This window comes from Bos indicus, chromosome 15 (assembly GCF_029378745.1).
Source record: "Bos indicus isolate NIAB-ARS_2022 breed Sahiwal x Tharparkar chromosome 15, NIAB-ARS_B.indTharparkar_mat_pri_1.0, whole genome shotgun sequence".
Classification (NCBI taxonomy): Eukaryota; Metazoa; Chordata; class Mammalia; order Artiodactyla; family Bovidae; genus Bos; species Bos indicus.
The window spans coordinates 48,185,859-48,196,925 of record NC_091774.1 but is presented as its reverse complement, the minus strand read 5'-3'; the positions used below and the strand labels follow the sequence as shown (position 1 = coordinate 48,196,925).

Below are 11,067 nucleotides of genomic sequence, written 5' to 3'. Positions count from 1 at the left end.
TTCTCAAGTCTCCAAAGGAGATCCATTATCCTTAGGTCACTAAGCTAGTACTACCTCCCATAAATTCCAGAAACTCACAATTTCTGTGCTGTGAGTCACCTGAGAACATTTTTTCATCTTATGTGAAATCTTTTTTAAATAGTTGTGCTTTTTCCCTTCCTGCTGTTAACCTCTCCTCTTCCTAGGAACTTAGACTGTGAGTCTCAGCATATAACCACAGTAAGTACTAAGCCTTGACATAGTCACATTGGTTAAATACCAGAGCATTCCATGGCTATTATTAACCTTTTCTTATTCTGTTTTTGGAAATACTGTGGACAAGAAAGTGACCCTTGCTTCTACCCCAGGAGGACATAGAAGCTTGGAGAACCTATTCAAGGGAGTTATGGCTAGAATTATTTTTGAATGTCTCCTGTGGAAGTATGCATCAGCAGTGGACTGCCACAGGGACAGGGGTTCTGGGTGCAGCAGACCTGGGTATGGCAAAAGCCCTCTTGGAGGAGGTCACCATTAACCCCATCATAGAGCTAGACTCTTGGAGGACACAAACAGAACCTTGTGTGCACCAAGACCCAGGAGAAAGAAGCAGTGACCCCTTAAGAGACTGATCCAGACTTGCCTGTGAGTGTCTAGGAGTTTCCAGCAGAGGCGTGGGTCAGTGGTGGCCTACTGCAGGGTTGGGGCACTGAGTATAGCCATAAATGCATGGGATATTTTTAGGGCAATGCCATTATTTTCATTACCTCCAGGATAGTTTGGACCAGGTAAATAGCAGGGGGGGAACATAGCTCCACCCATTAACAGAAAATCAGATCAAAGATTTACTGAGCATGGCCCTGACAATCAGAACAAGACCCAGTTTCCCCCTCAGTCAGTCTCACCATCAGGAAGCTTACATAAGCCTCTTATCCTTCTTCATCAGAGGGCAGACAGAATGAAACCCACAATCACAGAAAACTAACCAATCTAATCACATGGACAACAGCCTTGTCTAATGCAATGAAACTATGAGCCACGCTGTGTAGGGCCACCAAGACAGACGGGTCATGGTGGAGAGTTTTGACAAAATGTGGTCCACTGGAGAAGGGAATGGCAAACCGCTTCAGTATTCTTGCTCTGAGAACACCATAAACAGTATGAAAAGGCAAAAAGATGGGACACCCAAATATGAACTCCCCAGCTTGGTAGATGCCTGATACGCTACTGGAGATCAGTGGAGAAATAACTCCAGAAAGAATGAATAGACAGAGCCAAAGCAAAAACAACACTCAGTTGTGGATGTGACTGGTGATGGAAGCAAGGTCTGATGCTGTAAAGAGCAATATTGCATAGGAACCTGGAATGTTAGGTCCAAGAATCAAGGCAAATTGGAAGTGGTCAAACAGGAGATGGCAAGAGTGAATGTTGACATTCTAGGAATCAGTGAACTAAAATGGACTGGAATGGGTGAATTTAACTCAGATGACTATTATATCTACTGCTGGGAGCAGGAATCCCTTAGAAGAAATAGAGTAGCCATCATAGTCAACAAAAGAGTCCGAAATGCAGTACTTGGATGCAATCTCAAAAATGACAGAATGATCTCTGTTCATTTCCAAGGCAAACCATTCAATGTCACAGTAATCCAAGTCTATGTCCCAGCCAGTAATGCTGAAGAAGCTGAAGTTGAACAGTTCTATGAAGACCTACAAGACCTTTTAGAACTAACATCCAAAAAAAGATGTCCTTTTCATTATAGGGGACTGGAATGCAAAAGTAGGAAGTCAAGAAATATCTGGGGTAACACGCAAATTTGGCCTTGGAATATGGAATGAAGCAGGGCAAAGGCTAATAGAGTTTTGCCAAGAGAATGCACTGGTAATAGCAAACACCCTCTTCCAATAACACAAGAGAAGACTCTATACATGGACATCACCAGATGGTCAACACCAAAATCAGATTGATTATATTCTTTGCAGCCAAAGGTAGAGAAGCTCTATACAGTCAGAAAAAACAAGACTGGGAGCTGACTGTAGCTCAGTTCATGAACTCTTTATTTCCAAATTCAGACTTAAATTGAGGACAGTAGGGAAAACTAGACCATTCAAGTATGACCTAAATCAAATCCCTTATGATTATACAGTGGAAATGAGAAATAGATTTAAGGGCCTAGATCTGATAGACAGAGTGCCTGATGAACTGTGGACAGAGGTTCGTGACATTGTACAGGAGACAGGAGTCAAGACCATCCCCAAGAAAAAGAAACACAAAAAAGCAAAATGGCTGTCTGAGGGGTCTTACAAATAGTTGTGAAAAGAAGAGAAGGGAAAAGCAAAAGAGAAAAGAAAAGATACACCCATCTGAATACAGAGTTCCAAAGAATAGCAAGGAGAGATAAGAAAGCCTTCCTCATTGATCACTGAAAATAAATAGAGGAAAACAACAGAATGGGAAAAACTAGAGATCTCTTCAAGAAAATTAAAGATACCAACAGAACATTTCATGCAAATGGGCTCAAAAAAGGACAGAAATGGTATGGACCTAACAGAAGCAGAAGATATTAAGAGGAGGTGGCAAGAATACTCAGAAGAACTATACAAAAAAAACTTCATGACCCAGATAATCATGATGGTGTGATCACTCACTTAGAGCCAGACATCCTGGAATGTGAAGTCAAGTGGGCTTTAGAAAGCATCACTTCGAACAAAGCTAGTGGAGGTGATGAAATTCCAGTTGAGCTCTTTCAAATCCTGAAAGATGATGCTGTGAAAGTGCTGCACTCAATATACCAGCAAATATTGGAAAATTGAGCAGTGACGACAGGACTGGAAGAGGTCATTTTTCATTCCAATCCCAAAGAAAGGCAATGCCAAAGAATGCTCAAACTACCACACAATTGCACGAATCTCTCACACTAGTAAATTAATGCTCAAAATTCTCCAAGCCAGGCTTCAGTAGTACATGAACCGTGATCTTCTAGATGTTCAAGTTGGATTTAGAAAAGGCAGAGGAACCAGAGATCAAATTGCCAACATCTGTTGGATCACTGAAAAATGAAGAGAGTTCCAGAAAAAGATCTATTTCTGCTTTATTGACTATGCCAAAGCCTTTGTGTGGATCAGTGTGAACCGTGAAAATTTTTAAAGAGATGGGGATAACAGACCACCTGACCTTCCTCTTGAGAAATCTATCTGCAGGTAAGGAAGCAATAGTTAGAACTGGATATGGAACAACAGACTGGTTCCAAATAGGAAAAGGAGTACATCAAGGCTGTATATTGCTACCCTGTTTATTTAACTTATATGCAGAGTATCTCATGAGAAATGGTGGACTGGATGAAGCACAAGCTGGAATCAAGATTGCTGGGAAAATATCAATAACTTCAGATATGCAGATGACACCATCTTTAAGGCAGAAAGTGAAGAACTAAAGAGCCTCTTGATGAAAGTGAAAGAGGAGAGTGAAAAAGTCGGCTTAAAGCTCAACATTCAGAAAACTAAGATCATGGCATCTGGTCCCACCACTTCATGGGAAATAGATGGGGAAACAGTGGAAACAGTGGCAGACTTTATTTTTGGGGCTCCAAAATCACTGCAGACAGTGACTGCAGCCATGAAATTAAAAGACGCTTACTCCTTGGAAGGAAAGTTATGACCAACCTAGACAGTGTATTAAAAAGCTGAGACATTACTTTGCCAACAAAGTCTGTTTAGTCAAGGCTATGGTTTTTCCAGTAGTCGTGCATGGATGTGAGAGATGATAAAGAAAGCTGAGCACTGAAGAATTGATGCTTTTGGACTGCAGTGTTAGAGAAGACTCTTGAGAGTCCCTGGACTGCAAGGAGATCCAACCAGTCCATCCTAAAGGAAATCAGTCCTGAATATTCATTGGAAGAACTGATGTTGTACATGAAACTCCAATACTTTGGCCACCTGATGTGAAGAACTGACTCACTTGAAAAGATCCTGATGCTGGGAAAGATTGAAGGCAAGAGGAGAAGGGGACAACAAGGGATGAGATGGTTGGATGGCATCACCAATTCAATGGACATGAGTTTGAGTAAACTCTGGTAGTTGGTGATGGACAGGGAAGCCTGGTATGCTGCACTCCATGGGGTTGCAAAGAGTCCGATACAACTGAGCAACTGAAATGAACTGAACTGAACTGAGAGCTAGAGTTAGAAAACATTAAGTTTGTATGGTTGCCCCCCCTTGGTGCAGTGGTAAAGAATCCTCCTGCAATGTGTCAGAAAGATCCCCTGGAGCAGAAAGTGGCAACCCACTCCAGTATTCTTGCCTAGGAAATCCCATGGACTGCAGAGCCTGATGGGCTACAATCCATGGCGGGGGGAGGTGGGGGCAGCAGGGGTTACAAAGAGTCGGACACGACCTAGATACTGAACAATGGTTGCTCTAGAAACTACCCCTTCTAAAAACTATTGCCAGATTATCTTCAAGATTCATATATTAACTGCTAACCTCAAATTGCTGAAAATTTTTTGAAAAAATTATTTTCTTTTTGTGATCTCAGACTCGTTCCTTCTCTTAAATGTACTATGCAAGCAAATATCAATCAAAGGAAAAATTTTAAGGAAAATGGGAAAAATGTCAAAGCTACAAGAATGATTACAAGAATGCATGGTAATAAATGAGTGTTTGACAAAAATACCAGACTTTGAACCACCAAATGGGCTACAAACCTCCAAACTCTCATAATGGAGGTATTGTACTGGGATCCTTCAGAACTCTCATCTAAAAATCCACAGTCAAACTAGTTTTATCTCCAAATCTACTTGTCATATCCATTAAAATTTGCTGAAAAAAAATTTAGATGATTTTAATGTTCATCAAATCATAGCCATCATTTAAAAAGGGTGATTTGTATCATTATTAGGACATGCGTGCTTATTCAGAGAAGTAGCAAAAACATCTGAAAATAATTCATCTAGTTTTTAATATGAATCTTCTTTTGCTGGTAATGCCAGAAGGGGAATTTTAATTTCTTTTTAGAATTTTTTTTCTGATTTAAAAGCAATTGTGTCAAGAATAAACGTATAGGTAATTTAAATTGTTAATGCGTACTGCAAAGTCGCTTCAGTCATGTCCAAATTTTTGCCGCCCAATGGACTGTAGTCCACCAGATTCCTCTGTCCATAGGATTCTCCAGGCAAAAATATTGGAGTGGGAATCTCTGCCCTCTTCCAGGAGATCTTCCTAATCGAACCCATGTCTCCTATGCCTCTTGCATTGGCAGGTGGGTTCTTTACTACTAGCACCGCTTGGGAAGCCCAAATGGTTAACTAAAATTACTTTAAATATTTTATTTCAAAACTTTCTCATACAATGTTTTAAAACATAATTTTCCAGTCTCTGTTTTTTTACTCATAAATCTGAAATAGCATTTCACATGGTCAAATATTGATAATTGAATGTGTTGCAAAATAAAAAATTTTAGTTAAAAGCAAATATTTTGTCTGAAGTATAAGATACAAAGAGGTAAAACCAAGAGTTGATCTCAGTTGACTCATTCATGTCAGAGAGTGCATTCTGCACTATAAAGGAATTTGAATTATATTTGAAAGACAATGCAAGGGCATACATTGTTTTAAGCAAGGGAATATCAATTTTAGAAAGGTAAGATTGTTGACAAAAAGAGAGAAGCATGGGGAGAGAAGGTGTGACCAGGTGAGATGATAGAAGCAATAATACTGAAGAGAAGGGGTGTATGAGTGAAACAAAAGAAAGACATCAACAACAGAGTAAGGAAGCAATTATTTGTGGAAAGGAAAGCCGAGTTAGTAAATTTTAAGCTTGTCTAGTTGGGCCCTTGGACAGAATAAAAGTTCATGAGGAGCAGTCCTGGCAGGGCTTTTCTTTAGAACTCTGTGGTAGGCATGATGTAGACATAAAAAACACAGCAGGAAGGAGAGGGCAGAAATGAATTGAGAGAGTAGCATTTATATATATATATATATATATATATATATATATATATATATACTACCATGTGTAAAAGAGATAGACTGTGGGAAGCTGCTGTATAGCACAGGGAGCTCAGCTCAGTGTTCTGTGATGACCTAAAGGGGTGGGGTAGAGGGGCGATGGGAGGGAGGCTCTAGAGGAAGGGTATATATGTATACCTATAGCTGATTCATGTTGTTGAACAGTAGAAACTAAAACAACATTGAAAAGCAATTATACTCCAATTTTTTAAAAGTACGTGAAAAACAATAGAGTCTGAGAAAAGCCAATGAGTCTAGTTTTGAACATGATTCTAAATCTACAGTGGCCACTGTGAAGACAAATCATTCTTATTCATTAAGTAAAATCAAAAGCACCTTATTCCCTGCCCCTAAATCCTGTTTTACATGTCTTCGTATGTTCTTTAAGATTCAACTAAAAAATAATAATTTGCTAAGGTTGCTTCCTATATGAATACTTATATTAACAAATTTAATCATTATCATTTAACTTCTTTTAAACTATTCTTCTGTGGCCACCTCAGAAGTCCATACAAAGTCAAACATCAAAGAAAGCTTTCCCCTATCAATCTGCAACATGCTTTATGTCTACAAATCTTTAAAAGTCTGTAATACCGAGGCGGTCCTAAGATGGTGGAGGAATACAGGAACAAGAAAAGGATGCCCACTTTCACCATTACTATTCAACATAGTTTTGGAAGTTTTGGCCACAGCAATCAGAGCAGAAAAAGAAATAAAAAGAATCCAAATTGGAAAAGAAGTAAAACTCTTACTGTTTGCAGATGACATGATCCTCTACATAGAAAACCCTAAAGACTCCACCAGAAAATTACTAAAGCTAATCAATGAATATAGTAAAGGTGCAGGATATAAAATCAACACACAGAAATCCCTTGCATTCCTATACACTAATAATGAGAAAACTGAAAGAGAAATTAAGGAAACAATTGCATTCACCATTGCAACGAAAAGAATAAAATACTTAGGAATATATCTACCTAAAGAAACTAAAGACCTATGTATAGAAAACTATAAAACACTGATGAAAGAAATCAAAGAGGACACTAATAGATGGAGAAATATACCGTGTTCATGGATTGGAAGAATCAATATAGTGAAAATGAGTATACTACCCAAAGCAATCTATAGATTCAATGCAATCCCCATCAAGCTACCAACAGTATTTTTCACAGAGCTAGAACAAATAATTTCACAATTTGTATGGAAATACAAAAAACCTCAAATAGCCAAAGCAATCTTGAAAAAGAAGAACAGAACTGGAGGAATCAACCTGCCTGACTTCAGGCTCTACTACAAAGCCACAGTCATCAAGACAGTATGGTACTGGCACAAAGACAGAAATATAGACCAATGGAACAAAATAGAACACCCAGAGATAAACCCACACACCTATGGACACCTTATCTTTGACAAAGGAGGCAAGAATATACAATGGATTAAAGACAATCTCTTTAACAAGTGGTGCTGGGAAAACTGGTCAACCACTTGTAAAAGAATGAAACTAGAACACTTTCTAACACCATACACAAAAATAAACTCAAAATTTGATTAAAGATCTAAACGTAAGACCAGAAACTATAAAACTCCTAGAGGAGAACATAGGCAAAACACTCTCCGACATACATCACAGCAGGATCCTCTATGACCCACCTCCCAGAATATTGGAAATAAAAGCAAAAATAAACAAATGGGACCTAATTAACCTTAAAAGCTTCTGCACATCAAAGGAAACTATCAGCAAGGTGAAAAGACAGCCTTCAGAATGGGAGAAAATAATAGCAAATGAAGCAACTGACAAACAACTAATCTCAAAAATATACAAGCAACTCCTGCAGCTCAATTCCAGAAAAATAAACGACCCAATCAAAAAATGGGCCAAAGAACTAAATAGACATTTCTCCAAACAAGACATACAGATGGCTAACAAACACATGAAAAGATGCTCAACATCACTCATTATCAGAGAAATGCAAATCAAAACCACAATGAGGTACCATTTCATGCCAGTCAGAATGGCTGCGATCCAAAAGTCTACAAGCAATAAATGCTGGAGAGGATGTGGAGAAAAGGGAACCCTCTTACACTGTTGGTGGGAATGCAAACTAGTACAGCCACTATGGAGAACAGTGTGGAGATTCCTTAAAAAACTGGAAATAGAACTGCCTTATGACCTAGCAACCCCTCTGCTGGGCATACACACTGAGGAAACCAGAATTGAAAGAGACATGTGTACCCCAATGTTCATTGCAGCACTGGTTATAATAACCAGGACATGGAAGCAACCTAGGTGTCCATCAGCAGATGAATGGATAAGAAAGCAGTGGTACATATACACAATGGAGTATTACTCAGCCATTAAAAAGAATACATTTGAATTAGTTCTAATGAGGTGGATGAAACTGTAGTCGATTATACAGAGTGAAGTAAGCCAGAAAGAAAAACACCAATACAGTAAGACTCTGATGCTGGGAGGGATTAGGGGCAGAAGGAGAAGGGGATGACAGAGGATGAGATGGCTGGATGGCATCACTGACTTGATGGACGTGAGTCTGAGTGAACTCCGGGAGTTGATGATGGACAGGGAGGCCTGGTGTGCTGCGATTCATGGGGTTGCAAAGACTCGGACATGACTGAGTGACTGAACTGAACTGAACTGAACTGAACGCATATATATGGAATTTAGAAAGATGGTAATGATAACCCTGTATGCGAGACAGCAAAAGAGATACAGATGTATAGAACAGTCTTTTGGACTCTGTGAGAGGGAGGGGGAGGATGATTTGGCAGAATGGCATTGAAACTTGTATAATATAATATAAGAAATGAATAGCCAGTCCAGGTTTGATGCAGGATACAGGATGCTTGGGGTTGGTACACTGGGATGACCCAGAGGGATGTTATGGGGAGGGAGGTGGGTGGGGGGTTCAGGATGGGGAACACGTGTACACCCGTGGTGGATTCATGTTGATGTATGGCAAAACCAATAAAATATTGTAAAGTAATTAGCCTCCAATTAAAATTAAAAAAAAAAAGAAAAAAGTCTGTAATACCAAATTATTGGAATGGTATATAAAATATTAATGAATATCGGTTACAAGTTCAAGTGGTACAGTAAGAAAACATAGCTAATGTTCCAAAAAGTACATAAAGGAAATAAATCTGAATTTACAAAATCTACTTAATGTCACTTAATGATAGTCTGAAACAAGAAAGATAAATATGAAGAAAACAAACACATTTGCTTGATTTCACAGAATTTTTGAAAAGGAAATGAAAGATTTAAAAATCAAATCAGCAACACCAACATCAAACCCTAGAACTATATTTATGTGTTGGTCCCTGAATCTGAAATAACTGGAATCTGAAACAACTGAGGACAATGTACATAAAAATTTGAGATTCATGAAGAATTTTCTCTGAGTAACCAATATTGATAATTGCTATTTTTATGTTTACTTTCCACTTTGATTCCTGAGTCAGGAAGATACCCCAGAAAAAAGCATGGCTAGCCACTCCAGTATTCTTGCCTGGAGAATTCCATGGACAGAGTAGCCTGGCAGGATACAGTCCATAGGATCACCAAGAGTCAGGCGCCACTAAGCGACTAACACTTTCACTTTCACTTTTCCACTTCTAAAGTCCTAGAACTTCATTGAAATTTATTGTGAGATGGACTACAGAATCATTTCATTAATAGCAAACTACAAACTATGTTATGCAGAGACCATTTCAAAATGATGTTCAGTATAATTAGGCTCAGAGAATGCAACTTTAAAAATATATTTGTTTTACTCTTAGGAAAATACGTCTGCATCTCCTAAAGTCTCCAATAGCTCTAAATTTCATATCTCTGAGTTCATCCTGATGCGATTCCCAGGAATTCACAGTTGGCAACACTGGCTTTCTTTACCATTGGCGTTACTCTACCTCTCAGCGGGTGGCGCTAATATCCTCATCCTCATCACCAGCTGCCAGGACTCTGCTCTTCAGCAGCCCGTGTACCACTTCTTAGGCATCCTGTTTGTGTTGGACATGGGTCTGGCCACAACTGTCATGCTCAAGATTCTAGCCATTTTCTAGTTTGAGTCCAAGGTCATTAGCCTCCCTCAGTGTTTTGCTCAAATTTATGCCTTTCACTGCTTTGTTGGCATGGAGTCTGGTATCTTCCTCTGCCTGGCTTTTGATAGATACATAGCTATTTGTCACCCTCTTCACTATCCCATTGTCACCAGTCCTTAATCTTCAAATCTACCTTGTTCATGGTGCTTCAGAATGGCTTGCTTGTCATTCCAGTACCTGTGCTTGCTGCCCAGCATAATTATTGCTCCAAGAATGAGACTGAGCATTGCCTATGCTCTAATCTGTGGTCACTAGCCTGGCTTGTGATGGCAGGAGGCCAAACAGCATTTGCCAAATGGTTTTGGCATTTGGAATGGGGAATGATCTAAGTCTTATAATATTGTCATAGACTTTGATTTGTACTCTGTACTTAGACTGAACTCAACTGAAGCTGCATCTAAAGCATTGAGCACTTGTAGCTCTCATCTCATCCTCATCCTCTTCTTTTATACAGTTGTTGTAGTGATTTGAGTAACTCACTTGGCAGAGACAAAAGCTACTTTGATTCCAGTTCTACTAAATGTGCTGCACAATATTATGCCTGCTTCCCTCAACCCTATGGTGTATTCACTTAGGACTAAGAAACTTAGGGCAGGCTTCCAAAAGGGGTTTCGTTTGAGTTTAGAAAAGAAAGTAAGGCACCCAAGACCTTCTCCATGATGTATAGGTACTTCAACATCTTTAAGAGTAGATATTAGACATTCAGAGATGATAGGAAATGTGAATGCCTTTGAGATACCTTTCTCACATTTTCATATAAACAACCATGAAATTACTTGAAAGAAAAAAAAAAAGAAAGCTTCACAGTAGCTCCAAATTATGGACAAGAGCTAAATATATGTGAGGAAAGGAAACACTTTCTAACAAACAAATCAAACGGAATAAAAAACTGTAATTAATGATTTAGCTCTTCCCCATATAAAAAATAGGATATAATAATGGTATACACATGCATACACATTTGCAAT

At 38.9% G+C, this 11,067-nt stretch overlaps 1 pseudogene; it reads left to right on the top strand.

The window, feature by feature from the left end:
* Positions 1-422: 422 nt before the first annotated feature.
* LOC109568876 (olfactory receptor 56B1-like) lies at positions 423-10,759 on the top strand (annotated as a pseudogene).
* Positions 10,760-11,067: the final 308 nt, after the last annotated feature.